Here is a 13,654-nt window from a genome sequence, read left to right as displayed (position 1 = left end):
TGACTTACGCGTATCGGTTAAATATGGAAACTTGAAAAAGTCAACAACATTTTGATGCCAAAAGCTGAACCACTCCAACGAAAGTTTGAGTGGTATTATTTTTGTGTAAAGCTTTTGATGAAGCCAAAACGCTTTTGTAACATCACAAAGAAAGTCTTAGCTTTTATTTTTCGATAGCTTTTAGTTTCTGTGATATCTGGAAGCTTCAAAGGGATGGATTTTTCGCGCGCTAAATTCAAATTTTTTCGAAAACACAGCCGCACTGAGTGAAAGTGGCAATATGAGATAGAAGCAAAGTTGTTCAAGTATTTGGTAAAACTTTTATATCAGCTTTCTAGGTACTAGTGTCTTTCCCAACCATTAAGCTTTTTAAGAAGTGGGTATATTTTATCATAAAATCTAATACGAAACGAATGAGAATATATATGAATATCGCACCATAACTCTCGGGGCCGAACACTCTTCGGCTTTTTGCAGCAAACGTATCGAAAAATTGTAATTTTTCGCAAAACTTTAATTAAAAAATACATCAAAGCTTAAAACAATCAATAAATATTAATTAGACGGAATTCAATTTTCCACTTAAGTCCCATCGAATTATTCAACTAATCGTGAATTCTAAATAAACAATTTATACCTTCAGTGTAAAGTCCACAAATACAGCTACACTCCAAAATTGAATAAAGAATATTTGAAGTTTAACTAAGTACTTTAAGATTGTACGTTAGAGAAGCTGAAAGTGGACAGAGATTACAAATACCCCATTCGAAAGTGAATTCATCAAAGAGCATGTAAAAACTCCGTAGATTATTTAAAAGTTGGTCTAGTTGGTCTGAATGTATTGAGAATATTTGAGTAAGCTGCCATATATATATATATAGATATAGATTTATGCATTTTCATTTACATAGTGTATTGAGGTAATAAATACTATGTTTAATATGTGAAATTATAATAATTTTTTATATAATTAACAATTTAAAAATTAGGCTTTTGTTTGTTTGTTTTCTCAAAAGAATTACACAACTTAAGGTATAATTTTGTGAATTTTATTTTTAAAAACCCAGTCAGAATTGGGCTGATTCCAAATAAAAATTATTATCAAAATACAAAAATCGAGCCTGGACTTCTGTGGGTTACTGGAAATGGTCCAATTATGAATTATACCTGTGTAGAATGCATACAGGCACGTTACTTTCATAGAACTCCAAAAAAACATAATAATGTGTACATATCCAAATATGTACAGTAAAGATATTTAATGATAATATTCAAAAACAATAAATATTCAACATGTTTGAAAACGTTTTCCCTTTCTTACCTGCAAATCACTTTTAGCAACAAGTTAAATGGCCAACTTCCCAAAGACCCACGTGAGAGGAGAAATGTCCCAGTAATTCTGATACTTCCCCAGGATTACTATTGAGTTTCCCCTCCTAAAAGAGTAACTTTCTCTCGGGGGCTTCGACTCAGAACAGTCTCCAAGCGCCATGCGCCCACTCCCCAAAAAGGCTCGGTCCTCTCGCGAGTGGTACCACTCACGCCCGTTTGGCGCTGCTGTTGACAAGAAATCAGCTTCGGCCAAAACCGAACGAAGTTGGCCGAGATGGACGAACGGCATCCAAGTGGCGTGAGCCTGTTTTTGGCTGGCTGAAATGGCGAATTTCGATGTCAGTTCACGTTCGATATTTGTGTTGTTTGGTAGTCGTAAGCGGGCGCTGTTCAAACGCTCGAAAAAAACGAAGCTATCGCGTCGCGTTTTTCCAAAGGAATCGTTTTCAAAAATACAGCCAAGTGAATCCGGTGTGTGAGAGCTGGCAAAAATGTGCTGCTGTATGAGATATTTATGTTCGTGTGCGTGTTGAAGTTGTTGCATTGACAATCGCGACCACAAACAACGCCCAAAAAAAACCAAATGAACGGACTTTCGAGCAAAGCAACATCTTCAGCCAGAGTCTGACCTACCCGAAAAAAATAATACAATAAAAATAATAGAAACGAAAAAGGAACCGGAAACCGCAGGCAGCCAAAAATTCATATGTGCTTGTGTGCGTGCTCGCTGGTGTGTGTGTGAGAGCGTCTCAGGCGCCAACTTGCTGCGGCAGAAATATAGAAATAAATAGTCAGCCAAATGGCAGCCTAAGAGCACAAAAAGTGAAAAGAAAACCCGCGCAAAGAAATATTCAAGAAAATTAAATTTTCTGGCTAAAAGCTAATGGGCTTGGTGTGAAGAGCCAGTGAAGTGTGGCAAAGGAGCCAAAAAGAAAAAACATTGCAAATCAAAGTCAAGGACTTGGATCCGGTCTGGACTATTAAACGGTAATTGAGTCATAAATCAACCCATAATTAAAGAAAATTCCCCGCCCTTTCTTTGGTCAATTCGCCACGCGAGATTAAACTTGAAATGGGCTTTGGAGGCGATGAAAGTTCTAGCCAACTGCCACAAAAAACTGAAACCAAAATCAAACTCCAAGGCGGGCCAATCCATCATATGATGCTTTCAGTAAGAGGCCAGCCCCTCAAGAAAAAATGAAATGGCAGAGTCCATGGGAGTCCTCTGATTGATTAGTTGCCGATTTGCGGGCACGCACAAGTCAAGTGTTTTGGCCACGAAATATCCTGCTGGAATGGCGAATTTCTTTGTCTGATTCGGCTTGTTCTCTGTCAGACAAACAAACGGCCTTACACCCATGGCGCTCAACATTTGACATGAACAGCGCAATTAGTGCATAAATCGGATTGTGATCTATGACCCGACAATGAACTCTGTCAGTCATTAGGGTTCAATTGTTTTGCATTCAATTGCTTTGTATCTGTGCGCTTTGTGTATTTTCATTTGATTTGGCTGCTGGTTGTACCATACATGGATCAGTTTTTTTTCAACTAAGTGGCTCTCAGTTTAATTGATTCGCAATAATCGTCTTAACTTTACGGTTTATGAATTCAAAAACAGAAGTAAAATTAACATTAATGGAGTGTGTAAAGGTTATTACTAACTTAGATAAACGAAACATTAGGAACAAGGAAAAATTACAAAGACTAATATTAAAAAAATAATAAAAAAGATAGAAGTTTCTTTCTATTAAAAATCAAGAATGTCTTTAGGCCATAGTGTTGGAAAATCCAATACAAATATCATCATGGCAGGAGCATGAATAGCTCTATGAAATAGGAAATTAACTTTTCTTGGCTCGTGTTCGCCCAGCCCCGTACTTGACTTTTAATTAAATATTAATTTTGATGAGAAAATAATACGCGCACATTAGCGCAGTAACCACCGAGTGGCCACCGCCAGGGGCGATGACCAATGTAATTATTTGCCAAGACCGGAAGTGCTCACTTCATGCATAGTCCTCCAGCTATTCGGCTTTGGGCCATGGGATGCCGGATAGTCCATGGTGGTGTGTTGCTTAGACGCCGTGATTAATAATGCTTAATTGCAAGTATTTGCGCCGACGACGGGTGACATCAGGGGAAAGAACTCTCAAGCCGAGGGGAGACTTCCCCTTTTTGATTGATTACCACATTTTGTCGCACTAAACCGAGACACGAATCGAGTTGCCTCGGATAAGTTTTGCGTATCCTTGGGGCTTAGCAGGTCCGACACGAGATTGAGGCAGCCACGTTGTGGCACTTGAAAGCTAATCAACAATTAATGAGCAATTAATATGCAAAATTTGGTGGTGATGGCGATGGAGGAGTTAGGGCCAGGTTGCAGGCAAATGGGGCACCATTCAAATGCATAAATTAATAATCGCTTACTTGGCTCGGATTGCCGCGATGATGCAGTCATTCGTTCGGCCTACACGCACACTCCATATGGGGTAAATGAAATTCGCACGAGTCATTTGACGAACCTAAAAATTACAAGGAGACCACCCGAAAATGTAAATTTTGGTAATTAATTCGCGTACAGCAGGAATTGCACTAGGTGGAATTAATGTTTAATCAATATAAAATATTCCTCGCAAAAGGGGCAGAACAAATTCGACAATTTCCAAGCCTTGCCAATAAATCATGGATGAGGTTTATTAAACGGCAGCTGTAGTGCCATGATTAATTAATCTCCCGCACATCCAGTTGAATTTGTTATTTGTAAAGCAATAAACAAATATTTTTATGTGTCATTAAAATTATAACCAAACGGTTCGTGTTTCAATAAAATGCGTCAAATATATTTTGTTTCCATAAAACACCAATTAATGTTTAATGTACAGCCAGAACCACAAACAACTAAAAAGCCACAGCTGGTAATTAAGATTCGTTTATAAAAATCATCCAGACGAAAAGTAACTATTTGTTTGAAAAAAAAAAATGAACATTTCAAGTTTCCACGCTGCCCGCCCACCACAAATGCTCCAAAAACATTTTCGATAAGAGGGCAAATTATTCGTTAGCCCGTCTGGTGCTTGGAAATTGCAGTAATAATATGTCACGAATCCGTGCAGCTAAACATAAAATAATGGCTGCCATAAATCATGGACATTGGCCTTGTCAAATGGCAAGAGTTTGATATATTTGCGGCTGGCGAATGCCAAAACTACACGCAATCAGAATAGCAACTAAACTCGCAATTGAAGTTATTTGAATATTATTTGGGCTAAACTAAGCCTTGGACTTAGGAAAGGATTGGAGTTGGAAAGCAAAGTTTCCAGAAGCTCCTAATTTCTGAGGACTTTTTAAACTCTAAAGCTTCTAAACTATCGACTGTATTTCATAATTGGACTCGATAAAAATTTGCTTTCCTGCGAGTACTTTTCAAATATAAAAACGTGAATTCATAAAAATCTTGGAGTGCTATTCATCAGAAGAATAATTAAAACAGATTAAATCACATGTTCCACAGCAAAAGAAAAGTAAAACAAAAAATCACAATGAGAAAGGAAAACAGAGTCGGTGTTCAGTGTGACGAAATCGAATCTCGCTCAATTCAGGCATTCAATTATATTGTTTTGTTTTCGGTTGCGATTTTTATTCGCTTGATGAGGGCAATTAGCAAAGTTTTTCGAGCGAAGGCAAACAATGTGTGCCACTTGCCGCCCAGGAGGCGTCTCCTGCTGTCGCATGCATAGTTAGTGCTCTGGTCGAAGGGAGCCGGAGGATCTGCCATGTAATTGAATATTAATCATGAGCCTCACGAAGGTGGGCGGGGCTAGGGCCGTGTGTTTTTACACGGCAGGCTGGACAGGTGAACGAGAGACCCTCTGGATGCACACATCGATTGCAGGCACTAAAAATAAAAAGCACCATGTATGTTTTTGTATCCTGCCAGCAGCATTTATTTATGCAACAACAATGACAACAAGGACGAGCATGTCTGGTCCTGAAAAGTCCGCCCACGAAGGATCCGGATCCGTATCCGTATCCGTATCTGTATCCGAATCGGGCAGGGCACCTGGCATTGCATGCATGGCCATAAATAAATTTGCTCATATTTCAGCACATGAACAATAATTAAATTCGTTATAGGGCACATGGGAACCGGTGTATAATCGTTTGGTATCCTATTTTTCAGAATTCATTTTAACCTTTTTGGTATCCCTCCTTGATCGTCTTTGTGGGTCTCTGCAGTTTTTTGTGCTGGCTGTTTACATCCTTAATGGAAATAAATGCTGATGCGGCAGCACAATTAATTTTTTTTACCACCCTCACTGAATATATATTTTGCTGTTATTACACTCTGCGATTGGCAGACTAGCAAAAAGCACAAATGGGTTCAAATAAATCCCAAGTTTATGACAGACACACACCAGCTGTAATGAAACGAAATCTCGTATTTTTTTAACATTGATAAAATCGGAAATTAATTAGGAATATCTTTTTGTTTTGGCTTTTTATGTGGGCTCACTTTCATATCCTCCGATTTGTTTACTGGTCACATACATTCCAAAAATGAATTGCCAAAAAGTTATGGGCCTTACAAGAGTTTATTACAAAAAATTGGAATAATGAAACCAGCCATAAATAAAGTCTCACGCTTATGATTTTATTTTCAATTATCATAAAAATTGTTACGTTAAAAAGGGGCCGCTTAAAAGACTTATGCAAATTGTAGCACTTCCTTTGACCTTTTTATTATTTTTCCGTTGAGTAGACCAAGGCGAACATAAATTGTATTGCGGCTGCAATTAAATGCGCAATTCTTTTCCCGTTCTGTTTAAGCAAATAAAAATCCCACACACTGACATGTGATAAATGTATCTGCGCCACTTTGTGGCTGCTTTTCAATTATAATTATAAAAAAAATTTATTTAAATATTTTAAACAGCAGAGAAAGGCAAATTATTGATTTAAATGTGAACAGCGACTTAAATTTGCATTTATTAAGAATACGCCACATGAGCCGCCAGCTTTGATAAGTTTTAAATTTCTGACAAGTTGTCGAGGGACGCATCATCATCGCTCAAGGCACTCGTTAAGCTCCAGAAAAGTCAAGCGTTTCCGTGAAATCCGCCGAAGGGCCATAAAATATCAATGCCTGAGTTCTGCCAGCTTCAGTTTAAGTCATTGTGTGACAGCAACTGCCTTGGAGGGCTCCTATCGCTTACACTGTGAATTTTAAACATTAATATTCTTTCAATCATTTATTCATAATGTAAGTGAATTCTATTGTGAGTTGTTTAAAAAATTGTTTAAGTGCATTTTCTACTACATGGTATGCGCATTTATTCTTTTTAATTTTAGCTTTTCTAAAGCTCACCCGCTTTCTTGTCGGAATTGCGAAGTCACACCTCCCCAAATGACACGTTCTGGAATTGCTTCTTTATTTTCAGGAGCTAAGCAACTCCCAACAAACTCTTTCCGACTGCGTTTCCGACCATCCTGACTTGACTTTAGAAGTTAGGAAAAACTGCGTAGCGGAACGCGTTTCGAAAACACATTTCCAGTCTGCTATGTCGCCTGGGGCCACCCCTTTCCTTTTCTTCCGCCCTGTTCCTCATAAATGTTTTAACGGAGAGCCATTTTGAGACGAAGTGTCACTTGTCTAAAGACAACAGCCCCTCGCTCGTGCACCTCATTCTTACATATTACGTATTACATATTACATATTACGCCCCTGTTGCTTTCAACTTCGAGAATTTTAATTTTGAAATGCCTGCCAGAATGGCGGAGGACTGCTTTGGTATTTTCGTTGAGGTTTTAAGTGACACGACGACGAGTTAATATCATAAAAAATATTAAAATTGTGTCGAAAACAAGGGGAATGGCAAGAAGCGCCAAAATTACGTCTTACACATATTTTGGAATGTTTACAGACAGATTTCGACTCACTTAGGAAACTTTTTGATGTGGGACATACTCAAGTAATTACGTTAAAATTGCTAAACAATTTGGTTTACATACTTTTCGTGCGGGAAATCAATTCCTCCCAGCCGCTAGAAATAAATTAACCCACCAAATCCCAGATAAATATCTATTAGCTAAGCCAGAAAAAGCAGTAAAATCTGCTTGTGCCTGTGTCACACGCCGTAAGACATAAAGCTCACGCACTGGCCGCACCCATGACTTTCATTAGAGCCAGAATTGTTTTACCAACTTGCCTTGGCTTATTTATGGCAAGTGGGAGGGTGAGCTTGCCTTTTGTTTCACTTGCCGAGGGGATAATAAAAACGATGACGAGTATGATATGCATGTGTGGCAGCCCAGTCGAGCAATGAAACAGTCCAAGATAAATGGCTCAAGACTTGACTGTACAGAGAAAAAAGAATGATGGAGGCAGTTTGTGATTATTATCTTAAATTTTTTTTATCAAAAAATAGGAATTAGCCATTAAATGAGAATACAAAAATAAACTTAAAAAGTGTAGCATACTTTTGCGGACTTCAGGAAGCCATCTTGTCTTTTTGTAACTTTCTTGAAAAGTATAGCTTTTCTAGTACTATTTTTTTGTGTGTTAGCCAGGCCAACATCAAATCATCCACTGAAACTCAGTACAATGCCGCCGTACTTGATTTATGTTTTTTATGTTGCCCTGCCAATATTATGGGGCAGGCTCCTGCCCAGATCCCCTATCCTGCATTTGTTTATTACAAGACAATGGCGTTGACAACAGAACGAGGAAAAGCAGAGGGAAAGCAAATAATAAACAAACAAAATAAAAAAGAAATATGGTGGCGAAAGCAAGAGCGTTGCGACTGGCAATTAATATTCCACTTGCTGGTTCTGTCTATAGTTAACTACTTATTTTGGCGGAGAGTGGGCGAAAAACAATCCTGCATTCAATCATTTATTCATTTCGCTTTCCGCATTCAAGTGGCATTCACATCGGAAAACCTTGAAATATGCTCCATTATGAGTCGGGCTTGCAGGGCTTGATTAATTGAAAATAAACCCGTTGGTGTGCTGTGAGTTTCGGCAACAAAGCCAGCCCCATCATCGTCATCATTTTCAGCGAGTGGGAGCTGGCGAACTGAACGGGAAAAATTGGAAAACAAACATCAGAGGAAGCAGAAAATCATACAAAAAAATTTGAGGTGGGAGAAGCAGCTGCGGAGACTATTAATGCCCATCTCTGTGTAATGGCAGACAATGCGAATGCACATGAACGGGAAATGAAACTTTTGTGGTGCATCATCCAGCGACAATGACATTGGCAGAACAAAACAAGGGCCGCAGCCATAATTCTTCACTCGGCATTGTTGCTCATGAATTTCCATAATTACTGGCAAAACTTTTCAGTTGCAACCATTTTGGGCGGCAAATAACCTTGAAGTCTCTACCCGATAAAATTAAAGCAGCATTTGTTCACACACTCGCACACATTGGAAGTAAACGGGGACCTTCCCCGTACAACTCGGCGTGTGCGTGATTTTTATGCAAATAACCAAACAATGAACTGAAAGCGGATCTCCAAACAAAAACCGATGGCAGCGTGACTCCAATTGTAGGTCCATTTCAAAAGGAACGTGGCCCAGAGCGTTGGAGTGTAAAAATGCAAGCTTTAAATAAATTAAACGTAATGCGAGTTGTGTGTGTGAACAGGTTTCTGGGTTGGTTGGTTAGTTGGTTGGCTGACTCTGAAGCCTCATTTTTATTCGGAGCTGTATGAATAGCACAATCCTCTCACAAAACGAGGCCAATTCTACGGAAAAAGCAGCTGAGTTATTTATGATGCCAGCAGCATAAAAGGGCGTGTTTCAGAACATTTTTGTTGAGTAATTTTAATTGAAGAACAATTATTTCATATTAGAAGTTAGATTAAAAACGAAAACCTTGAAATATGAAATAAAATATCATTTACTTAGCAAATCATTTGCCTGCGCTTATTTTGTCTTAATTCTAACTCTTGCTGTTTTTTTTCATTTATTAATAAAGCTAATCATCCTTGTTGCTTTCTTTTTGGCAGACTTTTCTGTTCCTTTTAGCTTGTACCCAACCTTGACTCGTTGACTGATTGTCCCAATGCAGCCAACACACTCTCAGCCATCTGAATGAGTGACAGACATCTGATGTTCATTGTCAAAAATGCATCACAGCATCAACAGCCAGCAGAGAACTGTGCTAATTTGTTTTTGCACTTGTTTTCCTGTTTGTTTCTATGTGTTTTCATTTTTTTTATGTCACGGCCAGTTGGGCCAAACAAAAAGCAGTGAGAAAACGAGCCAAGCAGCAGCAGACAGACAGCATGTCAATCAAGCCCACGCTTTGGTTGAAAGAAAAAACCTCCAAAAAGGCGAAAAAGAACTGGCCCCCAGAGGAAGCTACAACAGTGCCACAAAGTGTCTTCATTTGGCAACCAGAACGAGGGGGGAAAAGGGTTGAGGACTATGGCCCAAACCAACCGGCCTTTGGATGTAACTGCTGCACCGAGTTATGAAAACAAAATTAATGTCAGCCAGTGTGGGTCACGAGGAGTCACTCTCTCCGCCCCGCCTGGCGCTCTTCTCTGAAGTAAAGGATGCACAGAAAAATATTCTTATAAACGTATAAATCGAGCTCAAAAAATTTTTAAAATTATAATAGATTTTTCTCTACTATTGAAAGTACGGAATATATACGTGAGTATATTTTTCAGTGCCGATCCCAGTTTCGCAGCATCAATGTGAGCTTAGTTTCTGTCCTTTTTCTAACAGTTTTGCCTCTGCTGCTGGCGACCTTGTTAATGACAAACAATATACATAGTTTGTGCGATGCTTTTTCATCTGACAAATGGCCGCTCGGAGGCTTGAGGAGCCGTCTGCGAGCAAATTCACAGCATCAGGAGTCCGTCAACAAGGGGGACTGAATTTCCGAGTCCCCATTTCCCCTCCATCGAGCCCCTCATTTGGCCTGCCTCTGTCTCTGTCTGGGCTGGGTCATTTTATGGGAGCAATAAAAAAATGAAGCCGTTTTTGGCTTCTCGGGCAAAGTAGGCAACATAAATAGGCGGGCATTATAAACGAAATGCGCAGAAAGTTGGATGGTCTGACGGTGGATGGGCTAACCCCATTGCCTAGTTTTCTGCCCAACGGAAATGTCAACAGCAACAACAAGATTGGCAGCAACTTGCTTTTCGAGTCTCATTTTTTATGGCTTGAATTATGCAAAATTTTTTCCGTTTTTTTATTGGCGTAACAAAAATGTTTTTGATACGCAATGGTCTGGAACCAGAGTGATAAGCTTAAATTACAAACAAGCATCCGCATCAGGACAGCCTCCCTGAGATGTACAAATATATTTTATATACATTTCTATCTTTAGCAGCTTATTTTGCAGTGCTGGCTGTTGAGCTTTATTTCTATTTGGGGCCTGGTCGAAAACTCCCATAAAATGTGGGTCAGTCCGTTGTTGATTGAGTTCCAAGCGGAGGAAAGATCTAGAGGCTTGTGGCTTAAATTCCGGCCAGTTAAAGAGCTCGACATGTGAATTAAGCTGCTGTGTGCAAGGGGGAAATGAAAAGATAACACAGAAAACAGGAAAAAACCGAAGGAGTAAAAGTGAAAATGAAATAAACAGGAGCCAGGGCCAAGGCTCTTTTACGGTTGGCACGTGTTTTGCCAAATTTCTCGTTTTCAGCAGTTGAGGGTTTCAGAGTGTGATCAGGGATAGTTTTCAACCGAATGTAAAGGGGCTTAGTCTGCATTAAACCTCTTGAAAAAAAAACAATTTATTCAGACAATTTATCAGCTTGGAGATAATATGCAGTAAGCCTGCTACCCAAAAAATCAAGTAGATTCGGCAAAATAAATACAATTAAATTCTGCATGGAAATAAGAGTTGAGAAGGAAACAGTGCAGTTTCAAAGAATTCAATTACGCACTCGCAACAACAAAATCCTTGAACTGCTGGCCCTCCCATGTACAGCCACCACTTTTCTAAACCACTCGGGCTGACCCACTTGAGCGGCCCAGTACTTGAAAATGAGTCTCCAAGGAGCGCGAGCAGCATCACAACCACTTTCTCCTTGCTCCTGCCGCTATTGTCCTTGATGCTGTGCGCCATTTTATAATAATTGCAAGAATGAGACCGAAAAATGGCCGAAGAAGGGAAAGCGCCAAAAACGCAATTGTAAGCGACCCTTAACAACAATATTTCAAGCAAACATACGCCCCCCACCAAGAAGCTTGCTTTTTTTGTATTCCCGCCAAGGGGATAGCAAAATAAAATGAAAGAGGGCGTGGCAAGGACATTTATTATGTACTCGAAGGTTGAACACAATTTTGTATTTCTTTAATATTTAATTGGAACCAATAAAAACAATAATTGTTCGTTCTAGAAGAAGAAACATTTGAGGTACTATTTCTTGTCGATAAGTAAGCAAAACTAATTTAATCAGGTCAGAGTTTAATTTTATCATTTAGAGTCAAGATGAATTGAGTTTTACAAATTGAATTTCGACTAAGTGAAAAGCAATCAATAATTGTCAATACGTCGTTGGACCTCGTGTATAATAAATAGGAATTACATTGCGTGATAGACGAGCAGTAACACTGAACCCAAAATATGTTTATCTGAAGCACATTTCTCAAAGCTGTTGGATGAGAATACTTTTGCAGCCGTGAAATAACCTTCATAAAGATAACCGTTTTCAGACAAACAGACCACTATCAAAATGGCTTTGATTCATACCACTTGTTCGGTTTGCTCTTTCTGTAGCAACTACCAGATAACAATCAACGGCAAGACTACCACTCGAACCCCGCAGACACCACTCACCGATCCACAAAACAATTTCCCACCCGAAGCCCTGGAGCGGGGCTTTGTTGGTTAGCACATGTAAAATGCCAAAAACTTTGAAAAGGAGCCAAAGCGATAGACATCAATTTGAAAAATGGGCCAAAAAACAACAGCAGAAACAAAAGCAAACACCCGAACAATGGGCGACCAAATGGAGAGCCTGAAATGCGATAGAATGCTATTTGGGTTTGAATTCCGACATTGAAGTTACCCACTGAACTCATGGACTTTGACTATTTTTAACATGAATGACAGGAAATTATGCATCACCTTCTCTTTTACTTTATTATAAATAATTTCAGAAAAAAGAATTTTTAGAAACCACTAAAAAACCATAATCTCTACCAAGGTTTACAATGTTCGGTTTCTACAAGCGTGAAAATTTTTGAGACCCAGTTCAAACGTAAACACTTAACGTTACTTTTCTGCTGGAAATTTGAGGAGCATAAATTTTGACAGGACAGACACATGAGATTGCCTTGACCACCAGGAAGCGGGCAATAAAAAAAGTTACACGGATGGCAGAGAAAGAGAAAACTAACCCAAACCCACTTGCACCCCACAGAGACACACACACAAAACACTCTGGCGATGGGTGAGCCATAACGAATGCTTATCCATACGTCACTCATACGCCAGGTAGCCCGGCAGGATACGTTGCTGCTGCTAAGCCAGGAATAAAGTGCAAGAAAATAAATTTCATTTTAATAACTTGGTTTTAAAATATGAAGTATTTTTTGCAACACTATTAATATTAACTGACAAATATGTTTTTAGAAAAATGTACCTTTTAATTAGACGCTCATAAAATTAATCTCAGTGCATTTGTTAGCGATGTCATGCGTACTCAAAATGAATGTCCTTCGCCGAACTGGCGTTTCCAAAGGTCTAGGTGTGGGCTGCTGGCTAGCTGGGAAATTCAATAAAAACAAATTGATTGCTTCGAAGGATTTGTGTGCATGCTAAAAGCCAAAGGTAAACACCGTCCACACAGCTCTGCTTTCTTCAGATCCTGGGGATCCTTCGGCTGGGGCTTACCCCACCTGTATGTTAAGTGGCACCTGACAGATTGTCAGCAACGGCGGAGGCGACAAACAACGCTGCCAGGTAACTTCCTGGATGGCAAAAATAGGATGAGAGGCCACAGGCACGTCTGCCGATCAATATTTGTCCGGCGACGAGGATTTATGCCAGCTCATTTGACTGCCTGACTGTTCTATCGGAGTCCTGTTGGATCCTGACAACTTGATTTGGCTGCGAGAAAGTCAAGCCCTGCAGGCGTTCCTATCCCGCACATGCCAAGGAAGTAGCAACCTCGTTTGTTGCTCATTTCATGAGCACTAACGCATAATTTCTTCCACGAGAAGTCCAGTTGGGAGTGTGTTTGAACTCGATTTGTGTGAAGGACAGCAGAAGTTTGCTTTCGTATTTTGGCAAGGGACATAAAACACATTAAAGTCCCTTTTATGACCGCTATAAAAGTCAAGTCAATTCGCTT

At 39.5% G+C, this 13,654-nt stretch overlaps 1 protein-coding gene across 2 annotated transcripts in view; it reads left to right on the top strand.

Moving 5' to 3' along the window:
• The first annotated feature begins 1,645 nt into the window (after positions 1 to 1,645).
• LOC6500074 (neuroligin-4, Y-linked) overlaps positions 1,646 to 13,654 on the top strand; it is a 65,543-nt gene continuing 53,534 nt past the window's right edge. For both annotated transcript variants that reach the window (XM_014910886.2, XM_014910887.2), the window contains exon 1: positions 1,646 to 2,319. The gene's annotated coding sequence lies outside the window, so the exon portion shown is untranslated. The remainder of the gene's footprint in view (positions 2,320 to 13,654) is intronic.

The sequence above is a fragment of the Drosophila ananassae genome, chromosome 2L, assembly GCF_017639315.1.
Source record: "Drosophila ananassae strain 14024-0371.13 chromosome 2L, ASM1763931v2, whole genome shotgun sequence".
NCBI lineage: Eukaryota > Metazoa > Arthropoda > Insecta > Diptera > Drosophilidae > Drosophila > Drosophila ananassae.
Note: the sequence above shows the minus strand (reverse complement) of the source record. Positions and strands in the feature narration are given on the sequence as shown.